Source organism: Hemitrygon akajei, chromosome 16 (assembly GCF_048418815.1).
Source record: "Hemitrygon akajei chromosome 16, sHemAka1.3, whole genome shotgun sequence".
Lineage (NCBI taxonomy): Eukaryota > Metazoa > Chordata > Chondrichthyes > Myliobatiformes > Dasyatidae > Hemitrygon > Hemitrygon akajei.
In genome coordinates, this window is record NC_133139.1 from 53,413,769 (window position 1) to 53,435,847 (window position 22,079).

The 22,079-nt window shown below is 42.3% G+C and overlaps 1 protein-coding gene across 4 annotated transcripts in view; it reads left to right on the forward strand.

Moving 5' to 3' along the window:
* rfx2 (regulatory factor X, 2 (influences HLA class II expression)) overlaps nucleotides 1-22,079 on the forward strand; it is a 221,080-nt gene that overhangs the window by 27,423 nt on the left and 171,578 nt on the right. The window contains exon 1 of one of the 4 annotated variants that reach the window (XM_073068888.1): nucleotides 14,155-14,251. The exons of the other annotated variants lie outside the window; for them this stretch is intronic. The gene's annotated coding sequence lies outside the window, so the exon portion shown is untranslated. Of the gene's footprint in view, nucleotides 1-14,154; nucleotides 14,252-22,079 lie in introns of those variants that run through there. 4 annotated transcript variants of the gene reach the window in all.

A 22,079-nucleotide genomic window follows, 5' to 3' on the forward strand; every position in this document is an offset into this window, starting at 1 on the left:
TTCCTTCCGAATGTCAATCTGTTTAATTTCCTCTGTTACCCTATGTCCTTGGCCCATCCATACATCTGGGAGATTGCTTGTGTCTTCCTTAGTGAAAACAGATCTAAAGTACTCATTAAATTCTTCTGCCATTTCTCTGTTTCCCTTAACAATTTCACCCAATTCATTCTTCAAGGGCCCAACATTGTTCTTAACTATCTTCTTTCTCTTCACATACCAAAAAAAAAGCTTTTGCAATCTTCCTTTATATTCCTGGCTAGCTTGCGTTCATACCTCATTTTTTCTCCCCGTATTGTCTTTTTAGTTAAGTTCTGTTGTTCCTTAAAAACTTCCCAATCATCTGTCCTCCCACTCACCTTAGCTCTGTCATATTTCCTTTTTTTTTAATGCTATGCAGTCTCTGACTTCCTTTGTCAACCACTGAGGCCCCTTTCCCCCCTTTGAATCCTTCCTTCTCTGGGGGATGAACTGATTTTGCACCTTGTGCATTATTCCCAAGAATACCTGCCATTGCTGTTCCACTGTCTTTTCTGCTAGGCTATCCGTCCAGTCAACTTTGGCCAGCTCCTCCCTCATGGCTCCATAGTTTCCCCTGTTCATCTGCAACACTGACACCTCCGAGCTGCCCTCATCCTTCTCAAATTGCAGATAAAAGCTTATCATATTGTGATCACTACCTCCTAATGGCTCCTTTACTGCGAGATCGCTTATCAAATCCTGTTCATTACATAACACTAAATCCAGAATAGTCTTGTCCCTGGTCGGCTCTCGTACAAGTTGTTCCAAGAATGCATCCCGTAGGTACTCTACAAACTCCCTATCCTGTGGTCCAGCACCAACCTGATTCTCCCAGTTCACCTGCATGTTGAAATCCCCCATAACTACTGCGACATTACCTTTGCCAATGCCAATGTTAACTCCCTATTCAACTTGCACCCAATATCCATGCTACTGTTTGGTGGCCTGTAGACAACACCCATTTGGGTCCTTTTGCTCTTACTGTTCCTCAGTTCTATCCACACAGACTCTACTTCTCCTGAACCTATGCCCCCCCTTGCAAAGGACTGAATCTCATTCCTCACCAACAGGGCCACCCCACCCCTTCTGCCCAGATTTCTGACCCTACGATAGCACGTATACCCTTGTACATTCATTTCCCAGGTCTGATCTCCCTGCAGCCATGTCTCCGTTATCCCAACAACATCATAGTTACCCATTCGCACCTGGGCTTCAAGCTCATCCGCCTTATTCCTGACACTTATTGCATTCAGATATAGAACTTTTAACCCATTTCTCCTCTCTCTGTTTGAATCGCTGCCTATTGTGCTTAACCCAGCTATACGCCCCTGGAATTTTGTTGTCCTTCCTACATTTACTTCTTTCAACACATTTAACTCCATGTTCTGTCAGACCATCCCTCTGTACACGAGTCCTCCTTATCACTTGTTCCGCCCCACCTTCCTCTACTACACACTTAATATTCCGCAACCGTGTAGTCCCCACCTGTCCTTTATTCTTCCTCTCGCTATCCTCTCTCACATTCTGGATCCCTGCCCCCTGCAAATTTAGTTTAAACCCCCCCAAGAAGCTCTAGCAAACTTCCCTGCAAGAATGTTAGTACCGCTCCAGTTCAGGTGTAAACCGTCCCTTCGGAACAGATCCCACCTTCCCTCTTCCCACCCTGTTACCTGTAAAACATCGTCCCTTTCTCTCAATTCCTTCTCCTCTGCCTCATCTGCTCTCAGGATGAGGCTTTTCATTCCAGAACAAAGATGTCCTCCTTTTTCAAAGAAAGATGCTTCCCTTCCTCCACCATCATTGCTACCTTCAACCGCACCTCTTTTATTTCATGCATTTCTGCTCTCACCCCATCTTCCTGCCACTCTACCAAGGGTAGGGTTCCTCTTGTCCTTGCCTATCACCCAACCAGCCTCCACATCCAGCACATACCGGTAATTCACCGTAACTTTTGCCATCTCCAATGGGATCCCATCACCAAGCACATCTTTCCCTCACTTCCACTTTCTGCTTTCCACAGGGACTGTTCCCTATATGACTCTTGTCCATTCTTCCCTCCCCACTGATCTCCCTTTTGGCACTTACCTTTGCAAGCAAAACAAGTGGCTATACCTGCCCCTATACCACCTCCCTCACTACCATTGAGGGCCTCAACCAGTCCTTCCAGGTGAGGTGTCACTTCACCTGTGAGTCTGTTGGGGTCGTGCTCTGTGTCCAGTGCTCCCGTTGTGGCCTCATGTATATCAGCGAGACCTGACGTAAATTTGGAGACTGCTTCTCTGAGCACCTACACTCTGCCAGAAGAAGTGAGATCTCCCAGTAGCCACCCATTTTAATTCTACTTCCCATTCCCATTCTGATTCCATGACCACCTCTACTATGACGATGAGGCTACACTTGGGTTGGAAGAACAACACCTTGTAGTCTGTGTGGGTAGCCAATCTGATGGCATGAACATTGATTTCTGGAATATCCAGTACTACCACTCTCTTCTCCCCCCCCCCCCCCCCCCCGCCACCCCTAGGGCAACTAAAGAAGCTGTAAGAGAAAAGATGAAGTGTGAGGGCAACCTAACCAGTAATATAAAGCAGGATATTAGAAGTTTTTTTTAGTTATATAAAGAGTGAATGGGAGGGGAGAGTTGATAATGGATCACTAGAAAATGATGCTGGTGAGGCAGCAATGGGGAACAAAGAATGGCAGATGAACTTAATGAGTACTTTGCATCAGTCTTCACTGTGAAAGACGTTAACACTGTGCTAGAGGTCCATGAGTGTCCGGGAACAGGAGTGAGTGCCATTGCTATTACAAAGGAAAAAGTGCTAGGTAAACAGAAATGTCTTAAGGTGGATAAGTCACCTGGACCAGATGGACTACAATTCAGAGTCCTGACAGAGGTTGCTGAAGAGATAACAAGTGCATTGGTTATGATCTTTCAAGAATCACTTGACTCTGGCATGATGCTGGAGGACTGGAAAATTACAAATGTCACTCCACTCTTTAAGAAGGGAGAAAGGCAAAAGAAAGAAAATTATAGGCTAGTTAGCCTAACCTCAGTGGTTGGGAAAGTGTTGGAGTCTATATTAAGGACAAGGTTTGAGTATTTGGAAACTAATGATAAAGTAAGTCAAAGTCATCATGGTTTCTGTATAAGGAAAATCTTGCCTGACAAATCTGTTGGAGTCCAGGGTGGAGAAAGGAGAGTTGTGGATGTCACTTACTTGGGTTTTCTGAAGTCATTTAATAAGGTGCCACACATGAGGCTGCTTAGCAAAATTAAATCCTATGGTATTACAGGAAAGGTTCTGGCATTGATAAAGGAATGGCTGACAGGCAGGAGGCAGCAAGTGGGAATGGAAAGGACTTTTTCTGGTTGCTGCCAGTGACTAGTGGTGCTCCTCAGGGGTCAGTATTGGGACTGCTGTTTTTCATGTTGATTGTCAGTGATTTTAGATAATCAAATTGTTGGCTTTGTGGCAAAGTTTGATACGAAGATAGGTTGAGAGGTAGGTAGTGATGAGGAAGCAATGTGGTTGGAGCAGGACTTGGACAAATTGGAAGAATGGGGGGAAAAGTGGCATATAGAATACAGTGTTGGGAAATGTATGATAATGCATTTTGGTAAGAGGAACAATAGTGAGGACTATTAACTAAATGGGCCAAAGGTTCAAACATCAGAGGCGCAGAGGGACTTGGGAGTCCTCGTGCAAGACTCCCAGAAGGTTAATTTACAGGTTGAGTCTGTGGTAAAGAATGCAAAAGTCGGCACTTATTTCAAGGGGAATAGAATATAAAAGCAAGGAGGTGATGCTGAGGCTTTATAAAGACACTAGTCAGGCCACACTTGGAGTATTGTCAACAGTTTTGGGTCCCATGTCTCAAGAAAGGATGTGTTGTCATTGGAGATAGTCCAGAGAAGGTTGGGCCTGTACTCGCTGGAATTTAGAAGAATGTGAGGTGATCTTATTGACACCTACCGAATTTTAAAAGGACTAAATAAGGTGGATGTGGAAAGGATGTTTCTTATTCCTCTGGTGAGGGTATCTAAAAGTAGAGGACATAGACTCATAATTGAGGGGCGACCTTTTAGTGCAGAGGTAAGGAGGATTTTTTAAAAATATAGCCAGAGAACAGTGAATCTGTGGAATGCTCTGCCACAGACTATGGTGGAAGCCAAGTCTGTGGGTGGATTTAAAGTAGAAGTTGATAATTACCTGATCGGTCAGGGCATCAAAGGATATGGCGAGAAGGCTGGTGACTGGGGATTCGGGATCAGCCATATAGAATGGTGGAGCAAGCTCGATGGGCTGAACGGCATAATTCTGCTCCCATGTCTTATGGTCTTGCGGTCTTAAACCACAAACGTTTTTTAGCCGTTCTGCTGTTGATTTACTCTTGTCTTTCAGATCACTGTCTTGTTGCATTTTCCAACTTCTATTAAGCTACCGTGACATTGTCTTGTAAAATGTCTTGATACAATTTGGAATTCATTATTCCCTCAATGATTGCAAGATAGCCAGATTGAAGGAAGCAAAGCAGCCTGAATCCATGATGTTCCTTCTACCATGCTGCACAGCTGGGTTGAGATTTTAGTGTTGGTGTGCAGTGCTCTTTTTCCTCCAAATATAGTGGTGTGCATTTCTGCCCAAAAGTTCAGCTTTTATCTCATCTGTCCGCAGAATGTTGTAGAACATCCAGGTGGTCTTTTGCAAACTTTGGACGTGTAGCAATTTTTTTTTTTGGAGAGCAGTGATTTCCACTGTGGTGTCCTTCCAATAGGCACCATTCCTGTTCAGTGTTTTTCTTGTAGTGGACATATGAACAGAGACATAAGCAAATTTCAGAGATTTCTGCAGGTCTTTTGCTGTTACCCTTGGATTCTTTTTCACCTCCTTTAGCATTGCATGTTGTGCTCTTGGTGTGATCTTTGCAGGATGCTCACTCAGAGGGAAAGTAGCAACAGTACTAAGTTTCCTCCATTTGTAGACAATTTCGCTTGCTGTGGACTGATGAACACTCAGGTCTTTAGAAATGTTTTTGTAGCCTTTTCCAGTTTCATGCATCTCTGTAATTCTACTGAGCTCCCTTGAAAGTTGTTTTGATCGAGGCATGGTGTACATACACAGATCTTTCTTGAGAAGAGCAGGCTCTTGTCAGTAACCTGACTTTGTATCTTTTTTTAAAATAGTGCTGGGTACCTCTACAACCAACACCTCCAATCTCATCTCATTGATTGGAAATCCTGACCCCAAATTGCTTTTGTTAGAAGGCTTTACCCCAGAGGTTTACATACTTTTCCCAACAAATACATGTAATATTGCATAATTTTTCTCAATATATAAATGAACATGTATAATTTGATTGTTATTTATTTAATTGGGTTCTCTTTATCTAGTTTTAGGACTTGTGCGAAGATCTGATCATATACAGTCGGCCCTCCTTATTTGCGAATTCTACATGCGCGAATTCAACCAACTGCGAATCGCGAAAACCCGGAAGTACTCTTACAGCATTTGTTGTTCGAGCCTGTACAGACTTTTTTTTCCTTGTCATTATTCCCTAAACAATGCAGTATAACAATTATTTTACATAGCATTTACATTGTATTAGATAAAATAAGTAATCTAGAAATGATTTAAAGTATACGGGAGGATGTGCGTGGGTTATTGTGCATCGGGATTAAAAAAATCAGAAGTTCTCTTACTAAGTACGTCGGAACAGGTACATCTGGTATTATTTAGCGTCAGTTAGTCAAACGTTTATCTTAGTATGTAGTATATAATTTACCTTTCTATGCATATAAAACACTTAAGAACATATGTTTCGTGCCGGGCTCCAATTTGATCGAGCGACAGACTGCTCTCGTGCGCTCTCTACCATGCCAGGTTGATGTGGAGGATCAAAAACCCAAAACCCAATAATTAAACCACTGCATTGCTTAGTAATAATTGTAGCTTTCATCGGGGCAGTTCCCATCATTTAAAATTGTTCCCATCATTGACCGACGTAGACTAACGCTTTTCCAGTGACCGATGGCGTTTCACCTCTTTCCGATCGTTTTATTATTTCCACTTTATTTTCAATCGTGATCGTGATTATTTTCGTGAACAGAAACACTGTAGATTCAGAGCTATTGTCCAGCGCACTGAGTCAGGTTAAATAAGGTCTGGGGTTCCACTGGGTCCTAAGGTTCACCTCACTGAGACAGGTTGAATAAGGGACTTGAGCATCTGCGAATTTTGGTATCCGCGAGGGGTCCCGGAACCAATCCCTCGTGGATAAGGAGGGCCGACTGTATATGCAGAAACAGAAAATTCTAGAGGATTCAAAAACTTTTCAGCACCACTATCACCTGGCAGCTTGTACTCTATCCCCTCTTCCTACAATATAATTCTGGTTTCTGCTCCCTTCCTTTCGAATCCTGATAGAGGGTCTCAGTCTTTATTCAGGTGTCTGATGTGGAGTTTCTCCAGCATTTTGTGTGTATTATTCATGAGATGTCATATGCAGTAGATGTATACATCTATATATTCTATAGGCCTTTTCCTCATTCTGAATCATTTTCTGGATATTTCAGTTGCTATAAGATGTGGTTGCTATTGTCCGTCGTGTCCGACAATGATAAAGTGGAAAAGTTGTTGCAATGGCAAGTTCCACTCTCTCAACCTCAGAGGTCCACTGATACTTCCTCGGTTTCAGTGGATGACCACGACTACTTCTGTGCCTCTCATGCCCTTTGCTCTCCATGAAGTGTGGCAAACCGCCTTCCTGGCTGTTGGATTTCACTGCAGATATCAATTGCCCGGTACACTGGAGCTGGCTTTGCATGCTAGGACAGGCACATCCCTATCTCAATGGGGTATGAGGCCGGCTATCCTCACCTGGTTTAGCCTGCCTGTTGAAGTACAGGACGCTGTTGCATGCAAACACCTACTTGATGCCACAGGTGATAATGCACATTTAATTGGGTGATATCACTCATTTCCTTGTGCCTAATTAATTCATCCAAGATACAAAACAGAATTTTGTTACTTCCCTTTCATTGCAAGCTTATTCTGTTCTGGTGTCATGGATTGTTCTATGAAATGGAAAAACAAAGACCAGTGTTTGCCCTTTGAGAAATGTCTTGTGAGTCCCAAAAGCATTAAACACTACACTACTGTATTTTAATAATTTGCTAATCAACAATGCTGTATGTAATCCTGCAGTCCTGCTGAAGGGTTTCTGCTGAAAGCATCGATTGTATCTTTTTTTCTGTAGATGCTGCTTGGCCTGCTGAGTTCCTCCAGCAGTTTGTGTGATTGCTCGGATTTCCAGCATCTGCAGTTTTTCTCATTTGTAATGCAGTATGTAATTATGGTTTTCCTTTTAATTGTATGGGAGCATTTATCCTACCCTTCCTCATCTGATTGTCCGATGAAGTGCTAGAAGTTGCCATCTTGTAGGATAAGTGTTTACATGTTCTAGCTTGTTTATGAACAGTCTCTGGGTTGCTGCCTATTTCCATCCTCATAATTAAACATGCAGAGAACCATAATAAGTTCTTGTGATTTCCAGCAGAACTGAAATCTTTCTTCCTTCAGAAGTCTTTGTTCTATAATGTGCCGAATTAACTTCCACTTTTGCAGAATTTTTTTAACAGGTCTGGGTGATTACCACTTTCTCTCTATTAGCAGTATTTTTGCTTAATTTGATTTGAACCTTGCTGTCAGCTGACCATGTTAACAGTTTAATCTTTGTTATTGGCAGTATAATAATAACATAGTTTAAACCTTAATCACTAATTCAAACAGTTCATTTTCCCCACCCCAGAGCTCAGTGACTCAATTGCACACAGATATTTTGTGGACCTAATCCTCTTGTCTGGTAATTAACACTTTAACAATAAACTGATCACCTGCTGACTAGAGTGAGATACAAGCAGTTTAAGGCTACGTCCACGCTACACTGGATAAATCCGTAACGGAAGATTTTTCTCTTCGTTTTTACCCTCCGTCCACACTAAAATGGCGTTTTCGTCCCCTGAAACCGGAGCTTTTCAGAAACGCTTTCCAGGGTGGGTATTTTTGAAAACGCTGCTCGGGCAGATCAGTGTGGACGGGGTAACCGGAGACTTCAGGAAGAGCCGTGGTAGTAGGGGCTCCATAGTAAGAGGTACGGAAAGGGGTTTCTGTGGCAACAGGCAAGATTTAAGGATGGTGTGTTGCCTCCCTGGTGCTAGGATCCAGGACATTACGGACCGATTGCAGGGAATCCTCAAGGGTGAAGGTGAACAGCCGGAAGTGGTAGTGCATGTCGGCACAAATGACGTCGGGAAGAAGAGGAAGGACATTCTATAGCGGGACTTCAGAGAACTCGGAAGAAGGCGAAAAGCAGGACTTCCAGGGTGGTTATCTCCGGTTTGCTTCCAGTTCCTCGTGCTGGAGAGGGCAGGAACAGGGAGATAATGGATCTGCAAACAACACACACACAAAATGCTGGTGGAACACAGCAGGCCAGGCAGCATCTATAAGGAGAAGCACTGTCGACGTTTTGGGCCAAGACCCCTCGTCAGGACTAACTGAAAGGAGAGATACTAAGAGATTTGAAAGTAGTGGGGGGAGGGGGAAATGTGATATGATAGGAAAAGACCGGAGGGGGTGGGATGAAGCTAAGAGCTGGAAAGGTGATCGACGAAAGTGATATAGAGCTGGACGGGAGGCCTCGGGAGAAAGAAGGGGGAGGGGGAACACCAGAAGGAGATGGAGAACAGGCAGGGTGATGGGCAGAGAGAGAGAAAAAACCAAACAACTAAATATGTCAGGGATGGGGTAAGAGGGGAGGAGGGGCATTAACAGAAGTTAGAGAAGTTGATGTTCATGCCATCAGGTTGGAGGCTAATAATGGATCTGAATGTGTGGCTGAGGAACTGGTGCAGGAAACAAGAATTTACATTCTTGGACCACTGGGGTATGTTTTGGGGTAAGGATGAATTGTACAACAGGGACGGGTTGCACCTTAATAGGCGGGCGACCAGCATTCTGGCATGCAGGTTTGCCACTGCAACACAGATGTGTTGGGGATGAACTGGAAATATAAAGATGGAGTTAAAGGGAAAGTGAAAATAAGAAAAGTTTAAAAAGGACAACAGAATCAATGGAGCAGAAAGCTCAAGAAGAGATTATACAGTATGGCCAAGTGAAATAGGAATTGATATGAAAGATGAGGGGAGTAACGAATTAAAGTATTATATATAAATGCACGAAGTATAAGGAATAAAGTAGATGAGCTTGAGGCCCAGTTGGAAATTGGCAAGTACGATGTTGTGGGAATAACAGAAACATGGCTTCAAGTGGACAGGGCCTGGGAAATGAATATTCAAGGATATATGTCTTATCGAAAGGGCAGACTGACGGGCAGAGGGGGTGGGGTGGCTCTGTTGGTGAGGAATGATATTCAGTCCCTTGTGAGGGGGGACATAGAATCAGGGGATGTAGAGTCAGTATGGCTAGAACTGAGAAATTCTAAGGGTAGAAAGACCCGAATGGGAGTTATCTACAGGCCCCCAAACAGTAGTCTGGATGTAGGGTGTAAGTTGAATGAAGAGTTAAAATTGGCATGTTGCAAAGGTAATGATACAGTTGTCATGGGGGGATTTCAACATGCAGGTAGACTGGGAGAATCAGAATGGTACTGGACCCCAAGAAAGGGAGTTTGTGGAGTGCCTCCGAGATGGATTCTTAGAACAGCTTGTACTGGAGCCTATCAGGGAGAAGGCAATTCTAGATTTAGTGTTGTGCAATGAACTGGATTTGATCAGGGATCTCGAGGTAAAGGAGCCATTAAGAGGTAGTGACCATAATATGATATGTTTTAACCTACGATTTGAGAAGGAGAAGGGAAAATCAGATGTGTCAATATTACAGTTGAACAAAGGGAACTATGGAGCTATGAGGGAGGAGCTGGGCAAAGTTCAATGGAACAATACCTTAGCAGGGAAGACAGTGGAACAATATTGGCAGGTATTTCTGGGAATAATGCAGAAGGTGCAGGATCGGTTCATTCCAAAGAGGAAGAAAGATCCTAAGGGGAATAAGGGGCGGCCGTGGCTGACGAGGGAAGTAAAGAGCAGTATAAAAATAAAAGAGAAGTATAACATAGCAAAGATGAGCGGGAAACTGGAGGACTGGGAAGCTTATAAAGAGCAACAGAAGATAACAAAAAAGGCAATACGCGGAGAAAAAATGAGGTACGAAGGTAAACTAGCCAAGAATATAAAGGAGGATAGTAAAAGCTTCTTTAGGTATGTGAAAAGCAAAGAAATAGTTAAGACCAAAATTGGGCCATTGAAGACAGAAACGGGTGAATTTATAATGGGGAACAAGGAAATAGCAGATGAATTGAACAGGTACTTTGGATCTGTCTTCACTAGCGAAGACACAAACAATCTCCCAGATGTAATGGTGGCCAAAGGAACTAGGGTAAAGGATGAACGGAATGAAATTTATATTAGGCAAGAAACGGTGTTGGATAGACTGTTGGGTCTGAAGGCTGGTAAGTGCCCGGAACCTGATGGTCTGCATCCCAGGGTACTTAAGGAGGTGGCTCTAGAAATTGTGGACGCATTGGTAATCATTTTCCAATGTTCTATAGATTCAGGAACAGTTCCTGCTGATTGGAGGGTGGCTAATGTTGTCCCGCTTTTCAAGAAAGGAGGGAGAGAGAAAACGGAATTATAGACCGGTTAGCCTGACGTCAATGGTGGGAAAGATGCTGGAGTCAATTATAAAAGAGGAAATTACAACACTTTTGGATAGCAGTAGAAGGATCAGTCCGAGTCAGCATGGATTTACGAAGGGAAAATCATGCTTGACTTTGAGTTCTTTGAGGATGTAACTATGAAAATGGACAAGGGAGAGCCAGTAGATGTAGTGTACCTGGACTTCCAGAAAGCTTAATGTAACATTGTATGGAAATACAAGGTAACACTGATGCAGACATGTTTTACACATTTAACAAGGTGCTTTATTAATGCAACAGAGTTGGTCAGTTTTTCAATGTTCGTCGTCAGCTGGGTCAATCTGTCCGTGAACTCCCTGTTGGTTGCCTCCGTACGCTCCAGTATTTGTTTTTTTTACTTTTAAGTTCTCTTGCGCGAGAGCCAACAGCTATCCATTGGTTTAAGTTTTTCTAGTCTGTAACTACACAAACGCGCACTTTTACGGTGAGATTCGACACGAAACATGTCACTTGTCTTCGGTAGATGTGTCTTGCGCATGCCCAGTAGGAGGAGAATCACCGAAATCTCCGTTTCAATGTGGATAGAGATATTTTCAAAAACGGATAGTGTGGATGCCTATGGTTTTTACACAAAACCAGCGTTTTCAAAATTATCCGGTCTAGTGTGGATGTGGCCTGATTTTGCAGAATGCCATTTCCTTTTTTGCAGCCTGAATTCCAAATAACACCCACAGTACACTGGATGAACTCAGCAAGTCAGGCAACATCTTTGAGGAATAAGCAGTCCACCCTTTTGAGACCTTTCCTGTCTTGATGTTGTCCTGGCTCAAAACATTGACTGTTTATTCCTTTCCATAGATGCTGCCTGACCTGTTCCTTCAGCATGTGCTTCTCCGGATTTCCAGCATTTGTTGAGTCTGTTGTGCTTATGGATATCAAGTGACCTTTTCATTTAATTAAGCTATCTACCACAGATTTTTTGATACTGTTTCATTTAGCCTATTCTTAAACGGCTATTCAGTCTTATTATAGTTAAACTGTTCCCTTCTGTATTCTTGCTTTTTTACTGGAAATCTACAAAGGACTTTCTCTGGAATTTGCTTTGATAATTATTTTTGTGTGTAGATTTCATGATATTTAATTGATGACATATTGCTCTTCATACATAAACCAACTTATTATAAGTTGAACTGTGCTGATTTGAAGCTTTTCCGGATGTTAATATTTGGCACCCTCTTTCAAAAATGGCAATGGAACTTTTTAGTATGACATGGTAAACTATGATATAGAAAAACCTACAGCACAATACAGGGCCTTCAGCCCACAAAGATATGGACAACTGAATGGCATACCCCCACTTACCATCATCCCCTCCCTACCAAACCACATCAAAGGAGGTGCCTTTTGGAAGAAAAGAACTGTAAAACTATTTGTTTTTTCTAGTTTCTATCCCTTTCACCCAGACATCAGGCAAAGAAAGGGGCATTAGAGTTCAACAGACAGACACTTTTCAACAAGGAGAATCAAACAATAAAAGTAAAGCAAAATAACACTCAGATCTGTAGTTCATGAAAGTGAGCCCCAGCCACAAAGCCATTCATCACTGTAGCCAATACAGGAACCAGTTAGTTGTAGACCACAGTCTTGGTTCAGCAGAGAGGAGTAAACTTTGCAGATTAGTGAACTGAACACTGGCCCATCACTCACTTCTGGCCCCTACACCCAACCTTTTCAATCTAGCTTGGCACTTAAATCAGCCAAACCACGGTTGTACCTCACTTCCGGACCAAGGCCCTGCTGCTTAGATATGCTGACGGGCCTGGGATCCCGCCACCTCAGTTAGGACTGTACCTGACCTTTTCAATTAAGCCTGGTGCTAAAATCAGTCAGATCTCGTCTTGGTCCTTGCTCTTGGGCCCAGGTATGGGCACCACTGCCTCAGCTCTGCTTCACCTTGATTCTGACGCTTTGAATTGCCCCTAAGTCTGCTCCAGCAGCCAAATATTGGCTTGTTTCCCACTCTCAGGCCTGGACCCTGCTACCTCGATTCAGCCCATACACACCATGCTGCAATCGTCCTGCACCTTTGAGACTTCAGTTCACACTACAGGTGGCTCTTTTGCTGCAAGCTCGACTGAAAGGGAAGTTGCAGGTTACAGTTTACCCCATCTTAAACCAGAAAAAAGATGGCATATCAATGAGAAATAGATGCATCCTTGAGGGACAGTAGAGGTAGCAGCACAAATGGGAAGATATGCCATTGCAGACAGTTTTCTGGCTTGTCTAGACAGATCAGAATGAAGAAATGTATTCTCATCCACCAATGCAAATTAATTCCTCTGAAATAGTAAATCAAATTTTGTTATGTAATCCTGAATAATTGTCTATTACCAGATTTGTAAAATTTGATAAAATGGAGTTCATTGCTGTTCTCTCCATATGATTGTAAACTGTTTTTTGAAATGATTTGGGAACAGTTGCTGCTATTTTTAAACGGCTTCCGAGCCTGATGTTGAGGGTGTTTGATAGAATCAAATTGGAATTTTGCTCAAAGTATTACAGATTTAAATACAATTGAACTTCCTCTTCTCCTTCCACCCAAAACCGTAAGAAACACTTGAAATGCTGATTGCAGGATATGCAATACTTTTTTACTTCAAATAAATCTATTAGAAAAGTTCAAAAGCATCATCAAATGGAATGTTCTGAATGTTGTTTTTCTGGCCATTGAGTTTTTCTCTGGTACTTTTTTAAAACTGCAAATAAATGCACACAAGATGGGCACAAGTTGATAGGTGCCAGCATTCTTCTGTTAACTAGTATGTCATCCAAGAATTGCATAACTGAGTTATAGAGAAGAATTGAGGTGCAGCATTTGACTTCAGTAAGCAGCTTTTTGCAGTTCTGCTAAAGTAAACCTATAAAGAATGTATCCTGCATAATAAGTGAAGTATTAATGGGGTTTATGTTGATGAAGAGCAGAAATGGGAATTGTGGAATAGACTTGTTTGGTTTTTAGTGTTTGGTGAGTTGCCTGGCAACTAGTTCCTAGAAGCAGGAGTGGGTTGTGTCTCCCAAAGCAACTGCTGTGAATTAGCAAACAATAAAAGCAAACAAAGCAAGCTGCTTTGCCTCGTTTTTGATTGAACATCTGTTTTTCTGTGTCACACATCAGGAAAGATGTGTGAAGGTAACTTCATTAGAATATTAAATAACACAGATTTTAAAAATTTTTCCAACCAAATCAAGATGGTCCAATGGATTTTTGTTTTCTCTTCTGAAAGGTCAGTATTAGTTCCTTGCAGTTTAACAGATTGCCTGTAGTGGAAGGCAGCAGTGCTGAGACTGGTCACTCTGACAGCAAGAGCTGTGAAAGAATTTCTCCTGCCTAAACTCCAGTCGAAGACTCTGTACAGAAATGCTATTGGCAGAAACTAATTATCCAATTGACACTTGGAGGGGTATAACCACCAAAGGTTTTCTACCTGATGACCCAACACTTTCAAAGGGACAGGTAATTGACAGGCAAAGTTATTTTAATCAATGCTGGGACATGAAACTAGTGGGAATTCTAAAGATGGTATGTTAAAAATAATCATTTGTGTTAGGTATTTTCACGAAGGAAGATTTTTGAATTTAATACTAATAACTAACCAATAGTTGTAGCTATAATGTGGGCTGCTGAGCATGTAATTCATGTACACACATCAGGATGACATGGCTACTACTTGAAAAATTCAGCAGACTTCGAAACTAACATGCTAATGACCACAACTTTGGATGAGAAAGTGTTGTAAATTGTGCTGAATCAAACCTTTGGCGAAGAAGTGTTATCAGTGATTTTGGAATCTGTTCTTCGAAGTTGCTTCAGGTCAGTCATAAGCTACCTAATGAATGTGTTTGGCAGAACCAAACTCCCTACATGCAACAATTCACAATGTACAGTGGCTTTAAGAAACAGCTGTTTTTAAAACTGTTTACAGGACACTAGTTTTGTTGCACAAGGCCAGTGTTTGTTGTCCTTCCTAATTGCTCTGTATAGATAATTGCTGTAATCCTCCTCCTTCCACAGAGCTAAATACAATCTGGTGAAGGAACCCAGCAGATTGAGCAACATTTGTGGGAGGAAAGCAATTATCAGAGTTTTGGGTCAAAACCCTGCTGAGTCCAGGATTTCAGATTCAAGATTACTTAATGTCATTTCTAGTACACGAGTGTAAAGGTGAATGAAATAATTGTTAACTCTGGATCTGATGCAGCACAAAAACACTAGGATAAAGAACACAATAATCAAAAACTACAATAAATGTAAATACAATTAATGTACAAATTATATTATGTATATCATAGGGTGACTGTACGCACAGGAGTGTCTTTACACAAGGTACTGACCAGGAAATGATGAACTAGTGGTGGTGGGGGATTTGTAGTTGGAGGTGCTCATCAGCTTTTCTTGGGGGAAGTAACTGTTTTTGAGTTTTGTAGTCCTAGCGTAGATGCTATGTAGCCTCTTCCCCGATGGGAATGAGACAAATAGTCCAATGCATCACTGCCACCTTTCTGTATGTATGTCCTTGATTGTGGGTGGGCTGGTGCTGGTGATGCATTGGGCAATTTTGACTACCTGCTGTAGAGAATGTGCTGCATCAGTGCAAGGTAGAATGCTCTCTACTGCACATGGGTAGAAGGATGTGTGTGTAGATGTGCACTGTCCAGTTCCCTTCAGCTTCCTCAGAAAGTTGAGGGATTGGTAAGCTTTCCTGATTGTGTGGAATGTGTTCTAGGACCTTGAGAGGTTGTGTGAGATGTGCACTCATATAGTTTCAAACTGCTTGCAGTTTCCACTGCTCTGCCACCAATTCAAAAAAGGGAGTGAGTGGTATGACTTCTCCTGAAGTCAATAATAACCATTGTTTTGCAGACACTGAGGAAGAGGTTATTTGCCTGGTATCTGGCCTCGAGCTCTTCCACCTCCTCTCTGTAGAACGCTTCATCTGTGTTGGTGATGAATCCCACCACAGTTGTGTCGTCAGCAAACTTGACAACGTGATTACTTGGGTGTTTGGCCAGGCAGTCACGAGTGAGCAAAGGGTACAGCAATGGGCTCAGCACACAGCCCTGGGGGGCACCCGTTCAAGGATGATGGGGAAGGAGGAGTGGTTGTGCATCCATACTGAGTTCTGTTGGTTAGGATGTCCAACACCCAGTTGCATAGCGGTGTATTTAAGCTGAGGGGTAGGAGTTTGTTCGCCAAGGTCTGTGAAAGTCTTGAATGCCGAACTAAAATCCAAAAACAGTATTTTGACAGAAGGGTCCTTGTTTTCAAGGAGTGTCAGGGCCAGGTGCATGGCAAATACTATCGCATCTGTTGTAGAGTGGTTCTGTTGGTAAGCATATTGGGGTTGCCATTACTAGCTGTTCTTAAAAAAAAACTTCATGATGGTTGGCATTAGTGCCTCTGGGTGGTAGTTGTTCTGAAGGTGTAGAGCTCTTTGGTATAGAGATGATGGTGGCTGATTTGAAGCATATGGGGACAGTAGCCTTGATGAGTGAACTGTTGAAGATGTTTGTGAAGATATCAGTGAGCTACTGTGCACACTCCGAATTCTCTGCCTGGGATGTTGTCTGGCCCGGCTGACTTATTGTGTACAGTATTCCAAAAATGAAGAAATACACAAATGGTAAAATAGTACAACCATGGCTGACAAGGAAAGTGAAAGTGATTGTAAAAGCAAAAGAAAGGGCACACCAAAGCAAAACTTCGTGGGAAGATGGAGGATTGGGAAGTTTTTAAAAGCTTACAGAGAGCAACTAAAAAAATCATTAGAAGGGAAAAGATGAAATATGAAGGCAAGACAGCAAATAATATCAAATGGATAGTAAAAGTTTTTTCAAAAATGTTTAAAAAATTAAAGAGAAATGAGAATGGATATAGGACCGCAAGAAAATGAAGCAGGAGAAATAATAACGGGGGACAAGGAGATGGCTGATGAACTAAATGAGTATTTTGCATCATTCTTCACTGGGCAGTATGCCTGATGTAGTGGGTGCAGTTACTATTACAAGAGAGAAGGTACTCAAAAAGCTGAAAGACCTAAAGGTACATAAGTCACCCGGACCAGATGAACTGGGTTCTAGACTTCTGAAAGAGGTGGCATTAGAAATGATCTTTCAAAAATCATTGGACGCTGGCATGATGCCTGAGGGGAGGCCCCCATGTGCCACCTAGACACCAAGGGTTCAGACGAGACAATGATGATGCCAGAAGACAGGAAGATTGCAAATGTTACTCCACTCTTTAAGAAAGGAGGAAGGCAGCAGAAAGGAAACAGTGAACCAGTTAGTTTGACCTCAGTGGTTGGGAAGATGTTAGAGTCAGTTGTTAAGGATGAGGTGATGGAGGACTTGCTGACACAGGACAAGGTAGTACAAATCAGCATGGTTTCCTTCAGGAAAAATCCTACCTGGTGGACCTGTTTGAATTCTTTGAGGAGATTACAAGTAGGATAGATAAAGGGAATGCAGTGAATGTTGTAAATTTGGACTTTCAGAAGGCTTTGGACAAGGTGCCACATGTGAGGCTGCTTACCAAGTTAAGAGCCCATGGTTTTGCAGGAAAGTTACTGGTATGGTTAGAGCATTGGCTGATTAGGAGGAGGCAGTGAGTGGGAATAAAAGGATCCTTTTCTGGTTAGCTGCCAGTGACTCATTGTGTTCTGCAGGGGTCAGTTTTGGGACCACTTCTTTTAATGCTGTATATAAATGATTTAGATGATGGAATAGTTGGCGTTGTTGCCAGGTTTGCAGATGATACGAAGATTTGTGGAGGGGCAGGTAGTGTTGAGGAAGCAAGTAGGATGTCGAAGGACTTGGACAGATCAGGAGAATGTGCAGATGAAATACAGTGTTGGGAAATGCATGGTCATGCACTTTGGTAGTAGAAATAAATGTGTGGACTATTTTCTAAACGGGGAGAAAATACAGGAATCTGACATGCAGAGGGATTTAGGAGTCCTTGTGCAGAACACCCTAAAGGTTAACTTTCAGGTTGAGTTGGTGGTGAGGAAGACAAATGGAATGTTAGCATTCATTTCAAAAGGTCTAGAACAGAAGAGCAGGGGTGTGATACTAAGGCTTTACAAGGTACTGTTGAGGCCTCACCTTGAGTATTGTGAACAGTTTTGGGGCCCCTCATCTTAGAAAAGATGTGCTCGCATTGGAGAGGGTCCAGAGGAGCTTCACAAGAATGATTCCAGGAATGAAAGAGTTATCATACAAGGAACATTTGATGGTTCTGGGTTTGTACTTGCTGCAATTCAGAAAGACGAGGGGATGGTCTCATTGAAACCTTTCAAATGTTGAAAGGCCTAGACAAAGTAGATGCAGAAAGCATGTTTTCCATGGGCAAGAGGGCACGGCCTCTAGATAGAGGGGCGCCCTTTCAAAACAGATGTGGAGAAATTTCTTAAGCCAGAGGGTGGTGAATTTGTGGCATTTGTTGCTACATGCAGTTGTGGAGGCCAGGTCATTGGGTGTATTTAAGACAGAGATTGATAGGTTCTTGATTAAACATGGCATCAATGGTTACGGGGAGAAGGCCAGGAACTGGGGTTGAAGGGGAGATAGGAAAAAAGGGTCAGCCATGATTGAATGGCAGAGCAGACTCGATGGGCCAGATGGCCTAATTCTGCTCCTATGCCTTCTGGTCTTGTGGTTTTATGGTCTTATGGCGGTTGACTTTCTGCAGAAAATTTTTCATGTCTGATGCTGTTACGTACAGTGGCTACTCGCCTGGGAGTGCATAGTTTGTGGTTGGCATGTTGCATGCCTGGAAACGTGCGTAAAAGTTGTTTAGAACATCAGGAAGTGAGATGTCACTGGAACTGTACATAGAACAGTACAGCACAGGAACTGGTCCTTTGCCCACAATGTTGTGCCAACTATTTAAATGGCTAAGTAAGCTAATCCTTTCTGTCTACACATTGGCCATATCCTTCCATTTTCCTCAATTCATGTGCCTATCTAAACATAGACATTTTTAAAATCCCTGTTTCTGCCACTACATCACCCCAGAAGGTGCATTAAAGGCACACACCACTGTTTATGAATTTTAAAAACTTGCCCCTCACATGTCCTTTAAAATTACTGTGTCTCACCTTTTGCTTTTGCTATGAGGCATTTCAACTCTTGCAAAAGATAGTGGGAAATATTGGTAGCTCAGGTTGAGGTGTTTGATATTGCAGTATTCGCCGAGCTTGGCAATTTGCTTGCATTAAATTATATAAACGCGAGTGCTCCCAGAGCAAAACACCAACAACTGTGCACTGAGGATGTCATGTCGACTGGTGAAGAAGTGTCTGCAAGCTAATAGCAAAGCTCAGCGAACACCGCAATATCAAAGATATTGTCTGTCTGCTCTATACCTCTCATAATCTTACAAAACTCTATTCGATCTCCCCTCAGTCTCCGGCACTCCAGTGTTTGTCAAACTCAACCCAAGTTTGTCCAAGCTCTTTTTTTTTAACATGCCCTCTAATCTAGGCAACATCCCGATTAAACTTCTTCTGCACCTTCTTCAATGCTTCAACGTCCTTCTGGTAATGGGGCAACCAGAGATGTATGCAATACTCAAGATGCAGCCTAACTAAAATTTTATGAAACTACAGCACAACTTCCTGACTTTTGAACTTAATATTTTGACTAATAAAGGCAAGCATGCTATATGCCTTCTGAAACACTCTATCAATTTGTGTGGCCACTTTAGGGGAGCTATGAACTTGTACCCCAAGATTCCTCTGCTCATTGACACTGTTAAGCCTCTTGCTTTTAACAGTGTACTGTCTCTTAGCATTTGATCTACCAAGGTGCAACACTTCACATTTGGTTGGGTTAAACTCCATCTGGCATTTCTCCACGCAAATCTGCAACTGATCTATATGCTATAGTATTCTTTGTTAGTCTTCTACTCTATCCACAACACCACAAATCATCAAACTCACTCACCTGCCCATCTACTTTTTAATCCAGGTTATTTGTATACACAAACAGCAGAGGTCCCAGTACATATCCCTGCGAATACTTCTAGTCGCAGATGTCCAGCTAGAATAAGGTACAGTTGACACTGGCACTCTTCCCTTGTATAGTCGGCTTCATATGCTGGGGATCATTATCGGACAGATGTTCTGGTCTTTCCCTCTTGATGGCTAAGGTGAGGTTTGTCCTGGCTGCTCTGAGAGCTGTTCTGTCTCTAGACCTAAAAGCAGCATCTTAGCCTTTTAGTAAGAAGCACACCTCTGCGTTCAGCCTGGGTTTCTGGTTGCGCTGTGAGATGACCACTCTTGAGGTACCTACTTCGTCTACACACTTGGTGATGTAGCTGGTGACAGGTGAGGCATATTCCTTAGGTTCTGTGTCTTCACAGTTTGTGGTGGCCTCCTTGAGCATCTGACAGTCCATTCAAAACACTCCTGAGCATAGAGATTGAATCAAGTGAGGGGGTAATTTTAAATAAGATGGGCAAGTTTTTTTTAATAATAAACTGTGATGGGTGCTTAGTATTTGCTACCTGGGATGGCGGTGGTGGGAGAAAGATTAGATTTTTAAACAGGCACATGAATGTAAAGAAACTGGAGGGATATGGACAGTGATGTCCTTGATTAGTTTCTCCATTTTCCCTACACTGGGATTTCTGTACGCTTGGGACCACAGTGTAGAGATGTGGTCAGAGAGGCCAAGATGAGGGTATGGGATGCTTTGTAATTACTGTAGCAATACAGAGCTGGAGGAAAAGAGTAAACAGTCAACATTTTGGGTTGAGACCCTTCTATCAGAACTGGAGAAGAAAGGTGAGAAGTCAGAGTAAGAAGGTGGGGAGAGGGGAGGAAGAAATGCAAGGTAGTAGGTGATAGGTGAAACTGGCAGGGGTGAAGTAGAGAGCTGGGAAGTTGATTGGTGGAGAAGAAGATAAAGGGCTGGAAAAGGGGAAATCTGAGTACAGAAGACCATGGAAGAAAGGGAAGGGGGAGGAGCCCCAGAGAGGTGATGGGCAGGTAAGGATGTGAGGTGACAGGGAGATTGGAATGGAGAATGGCGGAAGAGAAGGGGGTGGGGGAGAATTTATCATAAATTCAAGAAATTGATGCTCATGATATCCGGTTAGAGACTACCCATACGGAATATAAGGCGTTACTCCTTGACTCTGAGTGTGATCTTATCGTAGCAGTAGAAGAGGCCATAGACTGACATGTCAGAATGGAAATGGGAAGTAGAATTAAAATGGGTTCCAGTTTTTCTGGTGGATGGAGTGTTGGGGCTCGGAGAAGTGGTTTCCCAATCTACATCGGGTCTCACAGATATTCAGGCGGCCACACCAGGAGCATAGGATACAGTAGATGACCCCAACAGACTCGCAGGTAAAGTGTTGCCTCACCTGGAAGAACTACAAACCCCATTTCCAGAAAAGTTGGGATATTTTCCAAAATGCGATAAAACAAAAATCTGTGATATGTTAATTCACGTGAACCTTTATTTAACTGACAAAAGTACAAAGAAAAGATTTTCAATAGTTTTACTGACCAACTTAATTGTATTTTGTAAGTTGAAGTTGACATTTGTTAGGATTAATTTGTACTCTGAAAAAGTTTTAGATTGAAAGTTGCTTAAAGTTAAGAATTGAATTAAGTTTTCTACAAAGGAACTTTCTAGGATATTCTGATCCTCCCATGCATTAGTTGCAATTATTTTTGAGTTGATACTCTTCCTGTGGGAAAGCATTGATATAGATTTCTTTGTGCTTATTTTCACTGCAAATGACAGTTTAAAATAATTGTAATTTATAAAAATATAGCTATCACTTCTGTTCCCAAAATAGTGTTTTTATTACTGTAATGGTGTGCAGACTGTGGGTTATAGTTTCTGGTTTTCATTTGCACCTTGCCTATTACAGGATTGTTTTCTAATTAAAAATAATTCCACCCATGTTTGCACATGCATGCTTGAGGCTCTTTTGTTGCCACAGAGTGAGTGATGAACAAATTGGGGAAATTTTAAGAGTGATATCGTTAATAAGAATCTAATTGTTTGCAGATTGCAAGTGAGCATAGATTTTGGCCTCTTGCTCGAACTGCTGGAAACTGAATATTTTGGTGTACACTGTCTTGTTTTATAGTTTATTTTTAAAATATTTATATCTTGTTGAAAGGGTCAAATTGCAATAGACTAGTAAACTTTGGTCAGCATGCAATTATTTGACTCTTAAATCTAGAGATGTGGAGGGCTGGTGGTCACAGGAACCAGCAAAAGGGTTTTATTTTGTGTGTGATTACTTAGTATAACTACAACTG